We start from the raw sequence: 6,000 nt of genomic DNA on the forward strand, positions 1-6,000 counted from the left end.
GCCATCATCTGCTGATAAAGACCATGCAATACAGTTGAGAGCTCCAGAGAATGCCAGTTAGCAGACCTTTGTTAAGTCACTATTTCCAAGATCAAGAGTGAACATTTGTGATAAAGTTTTGTGATGAAGTTTTCATATTTAACTGGAATACAACGTTCAGACTATAATTTAAGTATAACTCCATAACTGTTGACTAAGACTTGGACTGAAATGTACAAAATGTCAAGTGACAGAAATTAATAAATCTAAAGTTGCTGACAAAATTACCATAAGACAAACAAATGGGCCAACAGATGGAGAGGGAGATGGTGGGGGGAGTCAAGGGCTAGAGGTCAGACAGGGGCCAGCCTCACAGAGACGACACTCAGGGTTCGGTCGGGAGTGTGAAGCTCGGCCTTATCACATCCTCAGCTCTTATCAGCTGCCTGCCAGGAAATACACATTCCAGCAGTCCCATTGGACCACAGCGGGTTTCAGCTATGCATGACCCCGCCCATCCGGCCCCTCGTTAACACAATTACCCCATCGTTGCGGAAACGTGTGAGGAAAGAGAGCAGTGCTAAAGGGATACAAATATACACATGAATGATATGAATGAAAAATGATAAGCAGCGTTAATATGCTGGTGGAAGAGCATCTGTGATTCTCACTGTCACACACACACACACACACACACACACACACACACACACACACACACACACACACACACACGTTTGTTAGTGGGAAGGAGGCGCCCTGTTTCTGGGGTTTTTATTTATAGCGAAAGCTCTAACACACAGAGATCCCAGAATGCTTTGTGGTTTTGGGAGACGGCACTGCATTTATGCTCTCTAATTTAGAGTCCTGTAATAGCACAAACACACACATACGCACACTCAAACACACAAACGCACTACTGTAAAAGGTGAAACATAACTGCCGTCTCTCCCCTTCTCTATTTTTCAATTTATTGTAGCAGAACAGACGGAAAAAGAGGAGGAGGACAAAGGAGGGAGGAGGAAAAGGAGAATAAAGAAAATAAAATGAAAAAGGGGAAAGGATGGAGTCACAAAATAGACAATGAGACACGAATAGCTGTGAATGAAAGAAGCAACAGAGGTGACGAGAAAAAAAAATGAGACGAAACAGAATGAAAGGGAGAAAGAGAGGGAAGTGAGGGATGAGAGAGGGGCAATAAAGCTGTGACAGCAGCAGCCATGCTGGTTGTCATGGCGACGGCCGTGGAGAGCAGGTAGAGCACGGTCTCCTGGGAATGAGTAGTGCACGCCTCCCTCCCCCACCCTCGCTCTCTCGACATCCCTCCATCCTGGCTCCATCTCCCATCGTTGTGGCCTTGCTCTATCCCCTCGCCGTCATCCCCATCATCCGGCCCTCATTTCCCCCGTCTCTGTCTCTCTCTCCATTTCCGTGTCCCAATATCCCCCATCTTCTTCCTTTCTCTTCCTCTATCGCTCTTTCCCTCGCCTCCCACTTTTTTTTTTCCCCCACTCCTGATCCCTTTCCTTCCCTCAGTGTCTGGACTTCTTTATTCATCCTCTTTTGATCTCTCTGTGCTCGATCTGTTGCCCTTTTTTCACACTCTCACGCCTTTCCACTGCTATCTAACATCCCCATCTCACCATTACCTTAACTCTTTTTCCATCCTTACCTCTCTCCATTTTATTTCCTCCCCTCTTTCTCATTATCTTGTGGTCTGCTCAGCTCCCTTTTTTTTCCAGTCCTCTCCTATCCTCCTCCCTCCTCTTGTCTCTATATTCATCTAACTCCCCTCTCCAGAGAATACGTATGTGAGTATGTCTGCGCAGTGCTGCCCAATTACTGCAAGGGAGAATCTGTGTGTGTGTGTGTATAGTATCTACACGACCTGTGTTTCTAGCCTGTTTTGACCTACCTAAAAACACCTCCAGCATTCTCCGTCTCCCTGACTCACTGAATAAACAAAACGACTGCACACCACCACAACTATTCACTAGCACTGCAAATGTGTGTGTGTTTGTGAGAGATATTCAGGAGCTTAATGTTAATGTGCATCAGTGCATATATGTGAGCAAGCGTGTCTGCACTTGTGTGTTACATGTCATGGTTAGAGGAGCCAGTGTTTCCAGCTGGATGAATTGAGGCTATAGAGGCATTCTTTCTAATACGTGGGACGAATTGAACACATTCCACTGAGAAAGTTTAGTGTTGCACAATGTTGTGAAGCCAGATGAAGAAATCAGGTACTTTCTAAACTGGGACTGGCAGTGAGTCACAGAGAGCCACGCAGCTGATAAAGTACAACACCTAGGCATGAGTATGGATAAGGAGACTAGCACTTTTCAAAACAAAAGATATGTTTTTTTCACAATAAAACCATTTGGCAATTTTAAACAGGCTGGATAGAGCAACAAAATAGAAACAACCAAACGGAAGCTGGATCAAAACTTCAGTTAAGAAAAGAGGAAATACAAGTCTATAAATGGGTCTAGAGAAGTTTCTTTATTACTATTATTTCAATAGTGAATTGGATGATTTAAAAAAGGAAAATTCTGGTATTTTTCACCCTGGGAATGGCTGTACATTTAGCTGCAGTTAATCCAAATCTTCACAACAAAGGTGTTGAGTGCAAAGCTATCGTGCCCTATAGTCAAAATGGCCACAATTATGAGAATAAGAGTCATGTTGATATAAATACCAGAATATACGCTTAATAGTGAGAGGTAAACAATTAAGTTTTTGGGCAAAGAAAGATGCAGATGCTCTGTCTCCTTTCATTTCAAGTTGAGCTCTGAGAACAACACTGGTTGGCCGACCTGAGAGACTTTAAGTTACTATATGGGCAAAGCAATTCAGACATATACTTCTCTGCAACACTGGAGTAACACGCTCTTTGTTAGAAGATGAGCTGCAGCAGTTTCAACCATCTGCAGGCGAGCTACATTAGCTGAGGCAGGAGTATAATCAAATGTAATCATCTAGTCGTGAAGACACAAATGCTGGGATTCATTTCTCAGCACTTTCAACTCAAACACTCATCTGGTTTGCCTTCATTTGTTACCATGAGCTCGCAGCAATTAAGAGTTAGAGGGACAAGCAGCAATGAGCATCCTCTAGACTTCTTTTGCCCTGAGTTTCCCTTCTCAGACTACACACGTTTCTTCATGTGACTACTGCAGAAACATCCAGAAAAGACTCAAATTTGACACCTAAATTATTAGTATGCAGCACGACATTAGAGGTTAAAGGGAGATTGCTGTGAAGTCTTTTCAGCTCTCTTGGGGCCAATAATGAGGGCAACTGTTTTATCCTCATTTAAATTGACAGTTTTTGTATTCAGCTTTTAGTTACTTTTTAGTTAAACTGGAGTTTTAGCTGCAAATTCTGAGCTCCCGTTGTTCTCTGAGCTCAGAGGGACGACACATTGAAGTAACAGGTTTTGTGAAAGCAGGTTTCTCAGTCCTCACCCACTGTTATCAGTCTAATAGTAAATGGGAAATTCTTTTCCTATTGAGTTGAATAAAACACTAAAAAAAAAAAACTCTCCATGAGAAAGGAAAACTAATTTCAGTCAAATGCGGCACATCTGCCAAGCCAGTCCCTCCCATGTGATAAGAAATTGCTTTCAGATACGGGTGAGCAGCATATGTACACACACACACACAAACAGCCAAAGGGAGGAGACGGGGGGCGGGGGGGGCGAGTTGTTTCTCCTCACTGAAGGCTGTCATTATTCTCTCTCTCTCTCTGTCCATGCTCACCTCCGGACGATGCCGTCTGAAAGGCATCTCGGGATACGAACCGTGATCCTTTTCATTTCCTCCTTCCACTGGTTGGTGACCCCCGATACCCTCACCCACCCTTTCACACACACACCTGAAATACTTCTTCCACCCCTGGAGTGTTTCTACCTGCCACCATGTGTGTGAGTGTGTGAAGGGACTTTGTCCTCCAGGAGAGTGAGAACGGACTCACTTCCTGTGTCAAATTGCCTCTCACATTCCACACTCGCCCTCAATCCGCCTCGTTCGGGCTATTTTTTCCTCTTTCTTGCTCCTTCTCTCTTTCTTCCTCTCTCTATGGGGGGCTTTGTCTGCTGTTGGAGGCACAAAACACTGATTCATTCCATGAGTTAAACATGATCTTCAAGAACACAACGCTTTTCCTCCCCACACACACACACACACACACACACTATCACACACACTTCAAGGAGCGAGGGCTGGCGAGAACAAGTTTTTGGCAGTGGAGATTCACTATTTTTGAGCCCACACACAGACAGATGGACAGTCAGTGCTCTCATGAAGGCAGACGGATGCACACGCTCTCTCTCTCTCTCACACACACACACACAAACACACAGGCTATCCATGGGACATAACAGATGTCTGTGGGAAATTGGTCTCCCATGTAAAAATACAGTCGGCCGGATATGATGTCATAGCTTCAATAACAGGAAATACCCATAGAGACACAACACTAGGCATCACTCAGCACAACAAATACACATGAATCCCTTGGTTTGAAGCAGAGAAGCAGCTACAGAAACATCTTGTCAAATGCATGTGTGTGTGTGTGTGTGTGTGCGCAAGGCCTGAGTTGCTTGAGGTGAGTCTTACAATTATAGGACTGTTGACATGTGTGTGTGTGTGTGTGTCACCTATTTGAGCAACACCTGCATCCCTCTGCGCACTCCTAACACAGTGTGTATTTAAGTGTGTGTGTGTATATATATATGTGTGGCACCTGTCGCCATCTGTACACTTAAAGGCAGATTAGGTCAGCTGGAGGCCAAGGATCTTTGGCAAAGACTGCAACTGACTGACCCAGTAATAATCAGTGTGTGTGTGTGTGTGTGTGTGTGTGTGTGTGTGTGTGTGTGTGTGTGTGTGTGTGTGTGTGTGTGTAGCGTTGTAAACCCCTGCCAAAACCAGTGCAGTACCACAGCACTCCAAGATGTTGACAGTACAAATATTGTGTCCAAGCAAAGAAAGGAAAGCAAAAGGTGAATAAGGCAAGAAAATGTGCTAGGGAATCTGCATCTACAGAATATATTTTTAGGTAATTTTGTTGTTGTGTCTTGTGTCAAAATCCGGTTTAAAGAGCTTTACTAAGTTTAAGTTTAAATTGTGCTCACATGGTAATCCTTAATAAAGTTGTGTCCAATGAAATTACCATCATTACCTCCATTCAAAAATCTATTCTGCTTATTGTGACTTTACTTTGATGTTTGACCTTCACGGTGCAGCATGACGTACAGCGTGTGCAGATTTTGATGCTGGAAGGTTAAATTTTGGTCTGAAAAGTCTGAGTTGAGGCACTTTAGGCATCTGAGCTTCAGATGTACAAGCTTTTTAGACATCACAACTAGTTTGGAGGACAGTCGCTGTGCAATATGCACAAGTGTGATGTGGAAACTTGACACCTCCAACACATACAATATACACTCAGAATAGACTTCACAGTGAAACTGGAGACATATTGTCTGCGCTTGTTAAAATTTTGAAATGAGCAACACTCACTTATTCATAGATCATTGATTTTTTTTCAACGAGATGTAATTTAAAATAATTTTGACAATGTAATTGTTCTTTGTTGAGGAAAAATGTCATAAAAGCATCTGGAGTGGATCCTTACTTGAGGTATAAGTCCAAGAGCAGAGTAGGCTATTGGTTGCACTGGACTTAATGGGTGGTGGTCAGAAGGTGCCCAACAGCAAATTTGACAATAAAGGAGACAAAAAATCATGTCGTATTATAAAGAATAAACTCGATCTCGTCTCCTCGATTTACATTCACATGTAGATCCGCATTTAGATTATTTTTGGGCCTTGATTCCTTTTCTCTCAATGATTCAATGAACCTCCCCCTCCTTTCGTCCACTTCCTCCTCATAGGATAAATCTGGATTAATCGGTAACGGAAGATGTGGGTGCGCTATGGGGGGCGCGTGAAGCTCGGTGTGGATGGTTCCGGAGAGGAGGTGTGTGTGTGTGGAGAGAGAGAGGTGTGTGGTGGTTGGG

General features: G+C 43.6%; 1 protein-coding gene across 1 annotated transcript in view; it reads right to left on the bottom strand.

Annotated features, from left to right (window-relative positions):
* sdc3 (syndecan 3) overlaps positions 1 to 6,000 on the bottom strand; it is a 40,485-nt gene that overhangs the window by 33,227 nt on the left and 1,258 nt on the right. The gene's annotated exons all lie outside the window — the stretch shown is intronic.

This window comes from Seriola lalandi, unplaced genomic scaffold (genome assembly GCF_002814215.2).
Source record: "Seriola lalandi dorsalis isolate HSWRI2012SDOR001 ecotype SW California unplaced genomic scaffold, Sedor1 jcf7180002054476, whole genome shotgun sequence".
NCBI classification, from domain to species: domain Eukaryota; kingdom Metazoa; phylum Chordata; class Actinopteri; order Carangiformes; family Carangidae; genus Seriola; species Seriola lalandi.